The 19,345-nt window shown below is 40.0% G+C and overlaps 1 protein-coding gene across 10 annotated transcripts in view; it reads left to right on the forward strand.

Moving 5' to 3' along the window:
• Positions 1 to 19,345, forward strand: part of NTM (neurotrimin) — a 1,102,415-nt gene that overhangs the window by 609,425 nt on the left and 473,645 nt on the right. The gene's annotated exons all lie outside the window — the stretch shown is intronic.

The following is a 19,345-nucleotide window of genomic DNA, read 5'->3' on the forward strand; positions in this document are numbered from 1 at the left end:
GGGGTCATATATATATACTGTATAGAGGGGGGGTCATATATATATACTGTATAGAGGGGGGGTCATATATATATACTGTATAGAGGGGGGTCATATATATATACTGTATAGAGGGGGGGTCATATATATATACTGTATAGAGGGGGGGTCATATATATATATACTGTATAGAGGGGGGTCATATATATATACTGTATAGAGGGGGGTCATATATATACTGTATAGAGGGGGGTCATATATATACTGTATAGAGGGGGGTCATATATATATACTGTATAGAGGGGGGTCATATATATATACTGTATAGAGGGGGGTCATATATATACTGTATAGAGGGGGGTCATATATATATACTGTGTAATATGTGCTGTATAGAGAGGGAGGATATATATATACTGTGTAATATGTGCTGTATAGAGGAGGATGATATATATACTGTGTAATATGTGCTGTATAGAGGAGGGGGATATATATATACTGTGTAATATGTGCTGTATAGAGGAGGATATATATATATATACTGTGTAATATGTGCTGTATAGAGGAGGGGGATATATATATACTGTGTAATATGTGCTGTATAGAGGAGGGGGATATATATATACTGTGTAATATGTGCTGTATAGAGGAGGGGGATATATATACTGTGTAATATGTGCTGTATAGAGGGGGAGGATATATATATATATATACTGTGTAATATGTGCTGTATAGAGGAGGGGGATATATATATATATATACTGTGTAATATGTGCTGTATAGAGGAGGATGATATATATACTGTGTAATATGTGCTGTATAGAGGAGGGGGATATATATATACTGTGTAATATGTGCTGTATAGAGGAGGGGGATATATATATACTGTGTAATATGTGCTGTATAGAGGAGGGGGATATATATACTGTGTAATATGTGCTGTATAGAGGGGGAGGATATATATATACTGTGTAATATGTGCTGTATAGAGGAGGGGGATATATATATATATATACTGTGTAATATGTGCTGTATAGAGGAGGATGATATATATACTGTGTAATATGTGCTGTATAGAGGGGGAGGATATATATATATATACTGTGTAATATGTGCTGTATAGAGGAGGGGGATATATATATATATATATACTGTGTAATATGTGCTGTATAGAGGAGGGGGATATATATATACTGTGTAATATGTGCTGTATAGAGGAGGGGGATATATATATACTGTGTAATATGTGCTGTATAGAGGAGGATGATATATATATATATACTGTGTAATATGTGCTGTATAGAGGAGGGGGATATATATATACTGTGTAATATGTGCTGTATAGAGGAGGATGATATATATATATATACTGTGTAATATGTGCTGTATAGAGGGGGAGGATATATATATATATACTGTGTAATATGTGCTGTATAGAGGAGGGGGATATATATATACTGTGTAATATGTGCTGTATAGAGGAGGGGGATATATATACTGTGTAATATGTGCTGTATAGAGGAGGATGATATATATACTGTGTAATATGTGCTGTATAGAGGGGGAGGATATATATATATATACTGTGTAATATGTGCTGTATAGAGGAGGGGGATATATATATACTGTGTAATATGTGCTGTATAGAGGAGGGGGATATATATACTGTGTAATATGTGCTGTATAGAGGAGGGGGATATATATATATACTGTATAGAGGGGGGTCATATATATATACTGCATAGAGGGGGGTCATATACTGTATAGAGGGGGGTCATATATATATATATATATATATATATATATACTGTGCTGTATAGAGGAGGGGGATATATATATATACTGTGTAATATGTGCTGTATAGAGGAGGGGGATATATATACTGTGTAATATGTGCTGTATAGAGGAGGGGGATATATATATATATATATATACTGTGTAATATATGCTGTATAGTGGAGGGGGATATATATATATACTGTGTAATATATGCTGTATAGTGGAGGGGGATATATATACTGTGTAATATGTGCTGTATAGAGGAGGGGGATATATATATATATATATATATATATATATATATATATATATATATATATATATATATATATATATATATACTGTGTAATATGTGCTGTATAGAGGAGGGGGATATATATACTGTGTAATATGTGCCGTATAGAGGAGGGGGATATATATACTGTGTAATATGTGCTGTATAGAGGAGGGGGATATATATACTGTGTAATATGTGCTGTATAGAGGGGGGGGATATATATACTGTGTAATATGTGCTGTATAGAGGAGGGGGATATATATATATACTGTGTAATATATGCTGTATAGTGGAGGGGGATATATATACTGTGTAATATGTGCTGTATAGAGGAGGGGGATATATATATACTGTGTAATATGTGCTGTATAGAGGAGGGGGATATATATACTGTGTAATATTTGCTGTATAGAGGAGGGGGATATATATATACTGTGTAATACATGCTGTATAGAGGAGGGGGTATATATATACTGTGTAATATGTGCTGTATAGAGGAGGAGGGGGATATATATATATATATATATATATACTGTGTAATATATGCTGTATAGTGGGGGAGGATATATATATACTGTGTAATATGTGCTGTATAGAGGGGGAGGATATATATATATATGTGTAATATGTGCTGTATAGAGGAGGGGGATATATATACTGTGTAATATGTGCTGTATAGAGGAGGATATATATATACTGTGTAATATGTGCTGTATAGAGGAGGAGGATATATATACTGTGTAATATTTGCTGTATAGAGGAGGGGGTATATATATACTGTGTAATATGTGCTGTATAGAGGAGGGGGATATATATATACTGTGTAATATGTGCTGTATAGAGGAGGGGGATATATATATATCTGTGTAATATGTGCTGTATAGAGGAGGGGGATATATATATACTGTGTAATATGTGCTGTATAGAGGAGGGGGATATATATATACTGTGTAATATGTGCTGTATAGAGGAGGGGGATATATATATACTGTGTAATATGTGCTGTATAGAGGAGGGGGATATATATACTGTGTAATATGTGCTGTATAGAGGAGGAGGATATATATACTGTGTAATATGTGCTGTATAGAGGAGGGGGATATATATACTGTGTAATATGTGCTGTATAGAGGAGGGGGATGTATATATACTGTGTAATATTTGCTGTATAGAGGAGGGGGTATATATATACTGTGTAATATGTGCTGTATAGAGGAGGGGGATATATATATACTGTGTAATATGTGCTGTATAGAGGAGGGGGTATATATATACTGTGTAATATGTGCTGTATAGAGGAGGATATATATATACTGTGTAATATGTGCTGTATAGAGGAGGGGGATATATATATACTGTGTAATATGTGCTGTATAGAGGAGGGGGATATATATATATATATATATATATATATATATATATATATATATATATATATATATATATATATATATATATACTGTGTAATATGTGCTGTATAGAGGAGGGGGATATATATATACTGTGTAATATGTGCTGTATAGAGGAGGATATATATACTGTGTAATATGTGCTGTATAGAGGAGGATATATATATACTGTGTAATATGTGCTGTATAGAGGAGGAGGATATATACTGTGTAATATGTGCTGTATAGAGAAGGAGGATATATACTGTGTAATATGTGCTGTATAGAGGAGGATATATATATATATATATACTGTGTAATATGTGCAGTATAGAGGAGGGGGATATATATATACTGTAATATATGCTGTATAGAGGAGGATATATATATATATATATATATATATATATATATATACTGTGTAATATGTGCTGTATAGAGGAGGAGGATATATATATACTGTGTAATATGTGCTGTATAGAGGAGGGGGATATATATATACTGTGTAATATGTGCTGTATAGAGGAGGATATATATATATATATATATATTGTGTAATATATACTGTATAAAGGGGGAGGGGTCATATATATATATATATATACTGTATAGAGGGGGGGATATATATATACTGTGTAATATGTGCTGTATAGAGGAGGGGGATATATATATACTGTAATATATGCTGTATAGAGGAGGATATATATATATATATATATATATATATATATATATATATACTGTGTAATATGTGCTGTATAGAGGAGGAGGATATATATATACTGTGTAATATGTGCTGTATAGAGGAGGGGGATATATATATACTGTGTAATATGTGCTGTATAGAGGAGGATATATATATATATATATATATATATTGTGTAATATATACTGTATAAAGGGGGAGGGGTCATATATATATATATATATATACTGTATAGAGGGGGGGATATATATATACTGTGTAATATGTGCTGTATAGAGGAGGATATATATATATATATACTGTGTAATATGTGCTGTATAGAGGAGGGGGATATATATATACTGTGCTGTATAGAGGAGGAGGATATATATACTTTGTAATATGTGCTGTATAGAGGAGGGGGATATATATACTGTGTAATATGTGCTGTATAGAGGAGGGGGTATATATATACTGTGTAATATGTGCTGTATAGAGATAGAGGGGGGATATATATACTTTGTAATATGTGCTGTATAGAGGAGGGGGATATATATATACTGTGTAATATATGCTGTATAGAGGAGGGGGATATATATACTGTGTAATATGTGCTGTATAGAGGAGGGGGATATATATACTGTGTAATATGTGCTGTATAGAGGATATATATACTGTGTAATATGTGCTGTATAGAGGAGGGGATATATATACTTTGTAATATGTGCTGTATAGAGGAGGGGGTATATATATACTGTGTAATATGTGCTGTATAGAGGAGGGGGATATATATACTGTGTAATATGTGCTGTATAGAGGAGGGGGATATATATATACTGTGTAATATATGCTGTATAGAGGAGGGGGATATATATACTGTGTAATATGTGCTGTATAGAGGAGGGGGTATATATATACTGTGTAATATGTGCTGTATAGAGGAGGGGGATATATATACTGTGTAATATGTGCTGTATAGAGGAGGGGGATATATATACTGTGTAATATGTGCTGTATAGAGGATATATATACTGTGTAATTAGTGCTGTATAGAGGAGGGGGATATATATACTGTGTAATATGTGCTGTATAGAGGAGGGGGATATATATACTGTGTAATATGTGCTGTATAGAGGAGGGGGTATATATATACTGTGTAATATGTGCTGTATAGAGGAGGGGGATATATATACTGTGTAATATGTGCTGTATAGAGGAGGGGGATATATATACTGTGTAATATGTGCTGTATAGAGGATATATATACTGTGTAATTAGTGCTGTATAGAGGAGGGGGATATATATACTGTGTAATATGTGCTGTATAGAGGAGGGGGATATATATACTGTGTAATATGTGCTGTATAGAGGAGGAGGATATATATACTGTGTAATATGTGCTGTATAGAGGAGGATATATATATATATATATATATATATATATATATATATATATATATATATATATATACTGTGTAATATGTGCTGTATAGAGGAGGGGGATATATATATACTGTGTAATATGTGCTGTATAGAGGAGGGATATATATATACTGTGCTGTATAGAGGAGGGGGATATGTATACACTGTAATATGTGCTGTATAGAGGGGGGATATATATATACTGTGTAATATGTGCTGTGTAGAGGAGGAGGGGGATATATATATATACACTGTGTAATATGTGCTGTATAGAGGGGGAGTATATATATACTGTGTAATATGTGCTGTATAGAGGAGGACGAGGATATATATACTGTGTAATATGTGCTGTATAGAGGAGGGGGATATATATATACTGTGTAATATATGCTGTATAGAGGGGAAGGATATATATATACTGTGTAATATATGCTGTATAGAGGAGGGGGATATATATACTGTGTAATATGTGCTGTATAGAGGAGGGGGATATATATACTGTGTAATATGTGCTGTATAGAGGAGGGGGATATATATATACTGTGTAATATATGCTGTATAGAGGAGGGGTATATATATATACTGTGTAATTAGTGCTGTATAGAGGAGGGGGATATATATACTGTGTAATATGTGCTGTATAGAGGAGGGGGTATATATATACTGTGTAATATGTGCTGTATAGAGGGGGAGGATATATATATATATATACTGTGTAATATGTGCTGTATAGAGGATATATATACTGTGTAATTAGTGCTGTATAGAGGAGGGGGATATATATACTGTGTAATATGTGCTGTATAGAGGAGGGGGATATATATACTGTGTAATATGTGCTGTATAGAGGATATATATACTGTGTAATTAGTGCTGTATAGAGGAGGGGGATATATATACTGTGTAATATGTGCTGTATAGAGGAGGGGGATATATATACTGTGTAATATGTGCTGTATAGAGGAGGGGGATATATATATACTGTGTAATATGTGCTGTATAGAGGAGGGGGATATATATACTGTGTAATATGTGCTGTATAGAGGAGGGGGATATATATACTGTGTAATATGTGCTGTATAGAGGAGGGGGATATATATATATACTGTGTAATATATGCTGTATAGAGGAGGGGGATATATATACTGTGTAATATGTGCTGTATAGAGGAGGGGGTATATATATACTGTGTAATATGTGCTGTATAGAGGATATATATACTGTGTAATATGTGCTGTATTGAGGAGGGGGATATATATACTGTGTAATATGTGCTGTATAGAGGAGGGGGATATATATACTGTGTAATATGTGCTGTATAGAGGAGGGGGATATATATATACTGTGTAATATGTGCTGTATAGAGGAGGGGGATATATATATATACTGTGTAATATATGCTGTATAGAGGAGGGGGATATATATACTGTGTAATATGTGCTGTATAGAGGAGGGGGTATATATATACTGTGTAATATGTGCTGTATAGAGGATATATATACTGTGTAATTAGTGCTGTATAGAGGAGGGGGATATATATACTGTGTAATATGTGCTGTATAGAGGAGGGGGATATATATACTGTGTAATATGTGCTGTATAGAGGAGGGGGATATATATATACTGTGTAATATGTGCTGTATAGAGGAGGGGGATATATATATATACTGTGTAATATATGCTGTATAGAGGAGGGGGATATATATACTGTGTAATATGTGCTGTATAGAGGAGGGGGTATATATATACTGTGTAATATGTGCTGTATAGAGGATATATATACTGTGTAATATATGCTGTATAGAGGAGGGGGATATATATACTGTGTAATATGTGCTGTATAGAGGAGGGGGTATATATATACTGTGTAATATGTGCTGTATAGAGGATATATATACTGTGTAATATGTGCTGTATAGAGGAGGGGGATATGTATACACTGTAATATGTGCTGTATAGAGGGGGGATATATATATACTGTGTAATATGTGCTGTGTAGAGGAGGAGGGGGATATATATATATACACTGTGTAATATGTGCTGTATAGAGGGGGAGTATATATATACTGTGTAATATGTGCTGTATAGAGGAGGACGAGGATATATATACTGTGTAATATGTGCTGTATAGAGGAGGGGGATATATATATACTGTGTAATATATGCTGTATAGAGGGGAAGGATATATATATACTGTGTAATATATGCTGTATAGAGGAGGGGGATATATATATTGTGTAATATGTGCTGTATAGAGGAGGGGGATATATATATACTGTGTAATATATGCTGTATAGAGGAGGGGGATATATATACTGTGTAATATGTGCTGTATAGATGAGGGGGTGTATATATATACTGTGTAATATGTGCTGTATAGAGGATATATATACTGTGTAATATGTGCTGTATAGAGGAGGGGGATATATATATACTGTAATATGTGCTGTATAGAGGAGGGGGATATATATACACTGTGTAATATATGCTGTATAGAGGAGGGGGATATATATACTGTGTAATATGTGCTGTATAGAGGAGGGGGTATATATATACTGTGTAATATGTGCTGTATAGAGGGGGAAGATATATATACTTTGTAATATGTGCTGTATAGAGAAGGGGGATATATATATATACTTTGTAATATGTGCTGTATAGAGGAGGGGGATATATATATATACTTTGTAATATGTGCTGTATAGAGAAGGGGGATATATATATATATACTGTGTAATATGTGCTGTATAGAGGAGGGGGATATATATACTGTGTAATATGTGCTGTATAGAGGGGGAAGATATATATACTGTGTAATATGTGCTGTATAGAGGAGGGGGATATATATACTGTGTAATATGTGCTGTATAGAGGGGGAAGATATATATACTTTGTAATATGTGCTGTATAGAGGAGGGGGATATATATACTGTGTAATATGTGCTGTATAGAGGAGGATATATATATACACTGTAATATGTGCTGTATAGAGATAGAGGGGGGGATATACAGGTCCTTCTCAAAAAATTAGCATATAGTGTTAAATGTCATTATTTACCATAATGTAATGATTACAATTAAACTTTCATATATTATAGATTCATTATCCACCAACTGAAATTTGTCAGGTCTTTTATTGTTTTAATACTGATGATTTTGGCATACAACTCCTGATAACCCAAAAAACCTGTCTCAATAAATTAGCATATCAAGAAAAGGTTCTCTAAACGACCTATTACCCTAATCTTCTGAATCAACTAATTAACTCTAAACACATGCAAAAGATACCTGAGGCTTTTATAAACTCCCTGCCTGGTTCATTACTCAAAACCCCCATCATGGGTAAGACTAGCGACCTGACAGATGTCAAGAAGGCCATCATTGACACCCTCAAGCAAGAGGGTAAGACCCAGAAAGAAATTTCTCAACAAATAGGCTGTTCCCAGAGTGCTGTATCAAGGCACCTCAATGGTAAGTCTGTTGGAAGGAAACAATGTGGCAGAAAACGCTGTACAACGAGAAGAGGAGACCGGACCCTGAGGAAGATTGTGGAGAAGGACCGATTCCAGACCTTGGGGAACCTGAGGAAGCAGTGGACTGAGTCTGGTGTGGAAACCTCCAGAGCCACCGTGCACAGGCGTGTGCAGGAAATGGGCTACAGGTGCCGCATTCCCCAGGTAAAGCCACTTTTGAACCATAAACAGCGGCAGAGGCGCCTGACCTGGGCTACAGAGAAGCAGCACTGGACTGTTGCTAAGTGGTCCCAAGTACTTTTTTCTGATGAAAGCAAATTTTGCATGTCATTCGGAAATCAAGGTGCCAGAGTCTGGAGGAAGACTGGGGAGAAGGAAATGCCAAAATGCCTGAAGTCCAGTGTCAAGTACCCACAGTCAGTGATGGTGTGGGGTGCCATGTCAGCTGCTGGTGTTGGTCCACTGTGTTTCATCAAGGGCAGGGTCAATGCAGCTAGCTATCAGGAGATTTTGGAGCACTTCATGCTTCCATCGGCTGAAATGCTTTATGGAGATGAAGATTTCATTTTTCAGCACGACCTGGCACCTGCTCACAGTGCCAAAACCACTGGTAAATGGTTTACTGACCATGGTATTACTGTGCTCAATTGGCCTGCCAACTCTCCTGACCTGAACCCCATAGAGAATCTGTGGGATATTGTGAAGAGAAAGTTGAGAGACGCAAGACCCAACACTCTGGATGAGCTTAAGGCCGCTATTGAAGCATCCTGGGCCTCCATAACATCTCAGCAGTGTCACAGGCTGATTGCCTCCATGCCACGCCGCATTGAAGCAGTCATTTCTGCCAAAGGATTCCCCACCAAGTATTGAGTGCATAACTGAACATTATTATTTGATGGTTTTTTTGTTTGTTATTAAAAAACACTTTTATTTGGATGGGTAAAATATGCTAATTTATTGAGACAGGTTTTTTGGGTTATCAGGAGTTGTATGCCAAAATCATCAGTATTAAAACAATAAAAGACCTGACAAATTTCAGTTGGTGGATAATGAATCTCTAATATATGAAAGTTTAATTGTAATCATTACATTATGGTAAATAATGAAATTTAACACTATATGCTAATTTTTTGAGAAGGACCTGTGTATATATATATATATATATATACTGTGTAATATATGCTGTATAGAGGAGGGGGATATATATATATATATATATATATATATACTGTGTAATATGTACTGTATAGAGGAGGGGGATATATATATATATATATATATATATATATATATATATATATATATATATATACTGTGTAATATGTGCTGTATAGAGGAGGGGGATATATATACTGTGTAATATGTACTGTATAGAGGAGGGGGATATATATATATACTGTGTAATATGTGCTGTATAGAGGAGGGGGATATATATACTGTGTAATATGTGCTGTATAGAGGAGGATATATATACTGTGTAATATGTGCTGTATAGAGAGGGAGGATATATATATATACTGTGTAATATGTGCTGTGTAGAGGAGGGGGATATATATATACTGTGTAATATGTGCTGTATAGAGAGGGAGGATATATATATATATATACTGTGTAATATGTGCTGTATAGAGGAGGGGGATATATATATACTGTGTAATATGTGCTGTATAGAGAGGGAGGATATATATATATACTGTGTAATATGTGCTGTGTAGAGGAGGGGGATATATATATACTGTGTAATATGTGCTGTATAGAGAGGGAGGATATATATATATATATACTGTGTAATATGTGCTGTATAGAGGAGGGGGATATATATATACTGTGTAATATGTGCTGTATAGAGAGGGAGGATATACAGTGGGGCAAAAAAGTATTTAGTCAGTCAGCAATAGTGCAAGTTCCACCACTTAAAGAGATGAGAGGCGTCTGTAATTTACATCATAGGTAGACCTCAACTATGGGAGACAAACTGAGAAAAAAAAATCCAGAAAATCACATTGTCTGTTTTTTTATCATTTTTTTTGCATATTATGGTGGAAAATAAGTATTTGGTCAGAAACAAACAATCAAGATTTCTGGCTCTCACAGACCTGTAACTTCTTCTTTAAGAGTCTCCTCTTTCCTCCACTCATTACCTGTAGTAATGGCACCTGTTTAAACTTGTTATCAGTATAAAAAGACACCTGTGCACACCCTCAAACAGTCTGACTCCAAACTCCACTATGGTGAAGACCAAAGAGCTGTCAAAGGACACCAGAAACAAAATTGTAGCCCTGCACCAGGCTGGGAAGACTGAATCTGCAATAGCCAACCAGCTTGGAGTGAAGAAATCAACAGTGGGAGCAATAATTAGAAAATGGAAGACATACAAGACCACTGATAATCTCCCTCGATCTGGGGCTCCACGCAAAATCCCACCCCGTGGGGTCAGAATGATCACAAGAACGGTGAGCAAAAATCCCAGAACCACGCGGGGGGACCTAGTGAATGAACTGCAGAGAGCTGGGACCAATGTAACAAGGCCTACCATAAGTAACACACTATGCCACCATGGACTCAGATCCTGCAGTGCCAGACGTGTCCCACTGCTTAAGCCAGTACATGTCCGGGCCCGTCTGAATTTTGCTAGAGAGCATTTGGATGATCCAGAGGAGTTTTGGGAGAATGTCCTATGGTCTGATGAAACCAAACTGGAACTGTTTGGTAGAAACACAACTTGTCGTGTTTGGAGGAAAAAGAATACTGAGTTGCATCCATCAAACACCATACCTACTGTAAAGCATGGTGGTGGAAACATAATGCTTTGGGGCTGTTTCTCTGCAAAGGGGCCAGGACAACTGATCCGGGTACATGAAAGAATGAATGGGGCCATGTATCGTGAGATTTTGAGTGCAAACCTCCTTCCATCAGCAAGGGCATTGAGGATGAAACGTGGCTGGGTCTTTCAACATGACAATGATCCAAAGCACACCGCCAGGGCAACGAAGGAGTGGCTTCGTAAGAAGCATTTCAAGGTCCTGGAGTGGCCTAGCCAGTCTCCAGATCTCAACCCTATAGAAAACCTTTGGAGGGAGTTGAAAGTCCGTGTTGCCAAGCGAAAAGCCAAAAACATCACTGCTCTAGAGGAGATCTGCATGGAGGAATGGGCCAACATACCAACAACAGTGTGTGGCAACCTTGTGAAGACTTACAGAAAACGTTTGACCTCTGTCATTGCCAACAAAGGATATATTACAAAGTATTGAGATGAAATTTTGTTTCTGACCAAATACTTATTTTCCACCATAATATGCAAATAAAATGTTAAAAAAACAGACAATGTGATTTTCTGGATTTTTTTTTCTCAGTTTGTCTCCCATAGTTGAGGTCTACCTATGATGTAAATTACAGACGCCTCTCATCTTTTTAAGTGGTGGAACTTGCACTATTGCTGACTGACTAAATACTTTTTTGCCCCACTGTATATACTGTGTAATATGTGCTGTATAGAGGAGGAGGATATATACTGTGTAATATGTGCTGTATAGAGGAGGGGGATATATATATATATATATATATATATATATATATATATACTGTGTAATATGTGCTGTATAGAGGAGGGGGATATATATACTGTGTAATATGTGCTGTATAGAGAGGGAGGATATATATACTGTGTAATATGTGCTGTATAGAGGAGGAGGATATATACTGTGTAATATGTACTGTATAGAGGAGGAGGATATATACTGTGTAATATGTGCTGTATAGAGGAGGGGGATATATATATATACTGTGTAATATGTACTGTATAGAGGGGGATATATATATATACTGTGTAATATGTACTGTATAGAGGAGGGGGATATATATACTGTGTAATATGTGCTGTATAGAGGGGGAGGATATATATATATATCCCGCCTACCATTCCTAGGAGTAAGAAGCACTGAACATGAGCTCCTGAATTTCCATCACTTTATACCTTGTAATGAGGCAACTGTAAGACAAAACCTGGAAAAACTCAACTCCGTGGAACATAAAAGTGATCTGGACCGAACTGGACTTTACATTTTATGTAAAAAGGAAGAATTGGAGGATTTAAAGGACAAAACAAGAATCTCCTGGAGGACACAGACTGGAAGCAGCCGACATCATACATCTGACATCCTGATACCTGGACCTATAGAAGGTAGGAGAATTCTTTAACTACAGCACAACCTATAGACTTGCTACAAATTAATCTTCTTAGAAACAAGGATTATAATTAACATATAACTACAAAATGGAAAACACAAATTTAGAACATGTAAATGAACAAAGCCCGGAGCCAGAGACACAGGAATGCTGGGGGCCAGATCAGGAGATAACACAGGGGGGCAATAAATCCAAGATGGACTACGTTAGAGAGAATCCAGAGACTCTTTATGCAGATTTCACAAAGAAAAGAAGAAAAACCATTGTATTATTCTATACAGACCAACCCTCAGCCTGGCACACTGCGCTGTGCAAACGATACAAACATGTATCTAAAACCAACGATAAAGGTGTCCAGCAGATTAAAATTACCAGCCAAGCAGATGAGGACACCAATGCGCTCACCATACTCCTATACAAAACTGGCACAGTCATGGCGCAGGGCACGGAGGAGATTCTGCAGCAATTTGAAAATTGTTTCTCAGATATCAAAGAGCAGGCACAAACCTATAAAGGACTACAAGCCCCAGCAGCTACCTCTAATGCTCACATAGGGATTCCCAGACAGAGCTGCCTAACCCCCGACACTTCACACCTCTCGCCCGATAACATCAGAGACTTCTTATCTCAACTAGAAAGAGACTTGGCCCAACTGAAATTTGAATGTGAAAGAAACTCACAAAGCAACGCAAATTACCAAGCAACAAATGACACGGCCATACAGAAAATAAGGGACGAAATATGTGAAATGAAGTGTCAATACAAGGCAGCACTACAGGAAATGGGGGAGCTGAAAAAAGACAATGATCAACTCCGAAAGGAGATTAGAGAATTAAAAGCCCATAGCCCTGGTCATCTGAACCAGCAGGGGGCAACGAAAACATGCCAGAGAACAGACAATATGGCCAGCACTGAACCCCATCAGCAGCACCGTAGCCCACCCAAGACATCACAAAGTCCTGATACTGTCCTAATAATGGACTCCAATCCTGAAACCAGAGAGATGGAAGAGAGAACAGAACCAGCCACCAGCAAAGCCAGCACCACAGACCCCCATCAGCAGCACCTTAGCCCACCCAAGACATCGCAAAGTCCTGATACTGTCCTAATAATGGACTCAAATCCTGAAACCACAGAGATGGAAGAGAGAAGAGAACCAGCCACCAGCAAAGCCAGCACCACAGACCCCCATCAGCAGCACCGTAGCCCACCCAAGACATCGCAAAGTCCCGATATTGTCCTAATAATGGACTCAAATGGGAAGTACCTAAATACACAGCGGCTATTCCCAGGAAAACAGGTCCGTACAATCCGCTGTGCAAGTATTGAACAGGTGACAGAGGTCATCAGTAGACCACGGTTTACCATCCCAAAGCACATTATTATACACACGGGTACAAACAATCGGCCAGACCAGCAGATCGCAGAACAACTGATCAACCTGGCAAAGATGGCAAACCTAAAATTCCCGGACAGTAAAATCATTGTCATCGCTGCTTCCAAGAAAGGACATACCCAGGCAAACCACCCAAGCCATCAATGCAGAACTGACTGAAAAGATCAAGACTGTGCCAAACGTGACCCTGGCACAACACCTCTCCATAAACAACAGTCACCTGCACGATGATAAACACCTCAACAAACAAGGGGTCAGCCTCCTGGCCAAAGAGCTGAAGGACATCGTGCTAAACAGAGACCCCGGGCCTGGATTCAACAGTGGCCATAATCACACTGAAAGACCCCCGAGAACGATAAAGCAGAAAACCCCAAGGCTACCTCCTGAAGCTGGAAACAAAGCTCTTCACCCAGTGTCAGACCATCGGAGGTGGAGACCTCCACCGAGGAGACCACCAAGCCCACACAGACACATGCAGAGATAGGGATGAGATAATAAACCTACTCAATGAACTGCGCAGAATAATAATGTGACTGGATGGAACCAAGCACCGCTATAAAACTGTCAGAAATCCAGTTTGTCCCACACAGCCATACTCATTACAAGGTATATACACACAAACCACACAGAAGAATGTCTTCACTTACAATCAGCAGCTGGAATATCCAGGGTCTCAACACCTCAACCTTTGGATCTAAAACAAAGGACCCTGATTTTATACAAAGTATGAAAAATATAGACATTCAGATCCTCCTGGAAACATGGACCAGAGCCGAAAACGAATCCCTGGTGCCTATTGGATACAAGGAATTCTTGGTCCATGCCCAGAAAAATAAAAACATCAAACAGGGCCAGGGCTCAGGAGGAGTAGCGATCTGGTATAAAGAGGAGCTCCACCAGTACATCAAACCGGTGAAGAAAGGAGACAGCCACATATGGATCAGAATCAGCAGCTCCATCCTCACCTGTCAGTCTGATGTCCACCTCTGTGCCACCTATATACCACCGCCAGAGTCCCTCTACTTCAATCCAGACTGCTTCGAGATCTTACAAAGAGACGCCCATTATCAGGCCCTGGGCAAAGTTCTCATCTTTGGAGACCTCAATGCAAGAACAGGGAGAGAGAGAGACTTCCTGACCACAGATGGAAACATCTACATACTTGGAGCAGAGAATGACGGCCAAGACCCTGTACACACTGAGAGAAACGGCTATGACAGTACAGTCAACAAAAGTGGCAGAAAGCTCCTGAACGTATGTAAAAGTTTAGGACTTCATATCCTTAATGGACGAAGCAAGGGTGACTCCTTAGGAAGGTATACACTAAACTCCCATGTAGGGAGGAGTGTAGTTGATTACGCCATTACAGACCTGAACCTGGCAGATGTCAGCCCACAAACGCACCTGTCAGACCACAGCCAACTTCTTCTGTACATGAAATCTACAGAGAAACCATCCACTCAGAAGCCACAGCAGAGCGGCCTCTTCACCCGGCCTCCATCCTATAAATGGTCCAAAATGTCGGCACTAAGATATAAAGAAGCTTCCAGCAGACCTGAAATACAGCGGATGCTCCACCACTTCTACAACCTTGAGTACATGCCAAACCCAGAGGGAGTGAACCAAGCAGCAAAGGACCTCAACAATATATTCTACGCAATGGCCAGACTGTCCGACCTTAAAAAAGTCGACTACAAGAGACCAAAAGAAACACAGGTCAATGGCTGGTTTGACAGAGAATGTAAAGCTGTACGGAAGACCCTGAGAACAGCCTCCAACAAGAAACACAGAGACCCCAACCACCTGGGTCTGAGGGAAGCCTATGACTCCATACAAAAGCAGTACAAAACCATCCTCAGGAGGAAGAAGCAGAGTTACATCTCTACCAAGCTCAATCAACTCCAAGACGCCCTCCAAGACAACTCCTTCTGGGATCTATGGAACCACATGGGCACCAAAGACAAGAAAAACAACATCCATATCCAAAATGGCAACCTCTGGCTCCAATACTTCAGAGACCTCTATAAAGACATTCCAAAGGAAGGACTAAGCCAAGAACAGGAAAACATAATGGCGAAACTAAAAGCAATGGAGGAAAAAATCAAAAACTTCCAAAACCCGGTGGATACACCTATAACACTACAGGAAGTAACCGAGAGACTCTCCTCCATAAGATGTAGAAAAGCCGGTGGCCTGGATGGAATCCTACCAGAAATGCTGAAGTACAGCCCACCAGAAATACAGGCTGCAATGGTTAAACTCTTCAATATTGTACTGAGTGCCGGCTACTTCCCTCGTACCTGGAACCAAGGCCTCATCACACCCATCCACAAGAGTGGGGACAGGTATGACCCAGCCAACTACAGAGGCATATGTGTCAGCAGCAACCTGGGAAAACTGTTCAACAGTATCCTGAACAAGAGGATCCTCACCTTCCTCACCGAGCACAACGTCCTCAACAAGAGCCAAGCAGGGTTCATGCCGAACCACCGCACCACTGACCACATCTATACTCTGCACAGCCTCATTCAGAGACACGTCTACAATACAAAGAATGGGAAGATATACGCCTGCTTTGTGGACTTTAAAAAGGCCTTTGATTCAGTGTGGCACCCGGGCTTATTCCTGAAACTGCTGGAGAGTGGAATAGGAGGAAAGACCTACGATGTCATCAAAAGCTCCTACACCGAGAACAGCTGCAGCGTGAGTGTGAGCGGCAAAAGAACGGCTTTTTTCCAGCAGAGCCGCGGAGTAAGACAAGGCTGCAGCCTAAGCCCAACGCTCTTCAACATCTACATCAACGAGCTGGCTACCGCCCTGGAATCCTCCTCAGCACCAGGTCTCACCCTCCACGACGCCCAGGTGAAATTCCTGCTGTATGCAGATGACCTGCTGCTGCTGTCACCAACCGAGAAAGGCCTCCAGGACAACCTGAAAATCCTAGAGAAATTCAGCTCCACCTGGGCCCTACCGGTCAACCTAAAGAAAACCAACACCATGGTGTTTCAGAGGAGAAAGAGAAGATCAGACCAACACCCATCATTAATCCTCAACAACTGCGACCTCACAGGAACGGACAAATATACCTACCTGGGCCTAGAGATTCACCGGTCAGGGAGCTTCAAACAAGCCATAGAGACCCTGAAAGACAAGGCCTGCAAAACCTTCTATGCCATCCGAAGGAAACTCTACCATCTGAAGCCACCAGTGAGGGTCTGGCTAAAAATCTTCGACTCCATCATCGCCCCAATCCTCCTGTATGGCAGCGAAGTCTGGGGTCCTCACACCTACCCAGACTGGTCAAAGTGGGATTCCAGTCCAACAGAAATATTCCACCTGGAATTCTGCAAGCACCTTCTCCAGGTCCATCGGACCACCTCCAACAGTGCTTGTCGGGCCGAGCTGGGCAGATTCCCTCTACACCTAACAGTTCTAAAGAGGACGCTGTCATTCCGGGCTCACCTGCATAGGAGCAATCCCAGCTCCCATCACCATAAAGCCCTGATACATGAAGGTGAAGCAGAAAAACCAGAACCCCCGGAACAGCCCAGCCAAACCCAACCGGACCAGAACACCAATCACAACAACCTGACAAAAGCCGGAATTAGGAAGATGGCAGACGAAGGCCAGGAGAGGTATGTCAGTGACTGGAAGAATGATATCATCAGCTCACAGAAATTGACCATGTACCGGAGCCTACAGAGAGACTACAGACTGGCGCCATATCTGGAGAAACTCCCGGACCCCAGAGACCGCCAGATCCTGACCCGATATAGACTCAGTGCCCACAGTCTGGCCATCGAATGTGGCCGACACAGGCAGAGCTACAAGCCCAGGGAGGAAAGACTGTGCCAACACTGTGACCAGGAGGCCATAGAGGACGAAACCCACTTCCTGCTACACTGCTCCAAATACTCAGCAGTGAGGGACACTCACTTCAGGAGACTCTCACATCTCTTCCCAGACTTCATCACCATGAAGGAGGAAGAGAAAACATATATCTTGCTGGGAGAAGAAGAGAGAGCAGTGGAGATAGCAGCGCGGTATATGAGCGAATGTCATAGACTGCGAGAAAGAGAACTATGATGCCATGGACTATAGCCCCCAACCTGGACCTGCCCCATCCACCTCCCCTATGCCATGGACTATAGCCCCCAACCTGGACCTGCCCCATCCACCTCCCCTATGCCATAGACTATAGCCCCCAACCTGAACCTGCCCCATCCACCTCCCCTATGCCATGGACTATAGCCCCCAACCTGGACCTGCCCCATCCACCTCCCCTATGCCATGGACTATAGCCCCCAACCTGGACCTGCCCCATCCACCTCCCCTATGCCATGGACTATAGCCCCCACCCTGGATCTGCCCCATCCACCTCCCCTATGCCATGGACTATAGCCCCCACAATGGACCTGCCCCATCCACCTCCCCTATGCCATGGATTATAGCCCCCACCCTAGATCTGCCCCATCCACCTCCCCTATGCCATGGACTATAGCCCCAACCCTTGATCTGCCCCCATCCACCTCCCCTATGCCATGGACTATAGCCCCCACAATGGACCTGCCCCATCCATCTCCCCTATGCCATGGATTATAGCCCCCACCCTAGATCTGCCCCATCCACCTCCCCTACAGCTCCTACCCAACATCCCCACAGTCCCTATCCCTATTGCCTCTATACACTTGCTTTGGCAAAACTGATGTGTATTTGGTCCTGCCAATAAAGCTTCTTTGAATCTTGAATATATATATACTG

This window comes from Ranitomeya imitator, chromosome 10, assembly GCF_032444005.1.
Source record: "Ranitomeya imitator isolate aRanImi1 chromosome 10, aRanImi1.pri, whole genome shotgun sequence".
NCBI classification, from domain to species: Eukaryota; Metazoa; Chordata; class Amphibia; order Anura; family Dendrobatidae; genus Ranitomeya; species Ranitomeya imitator.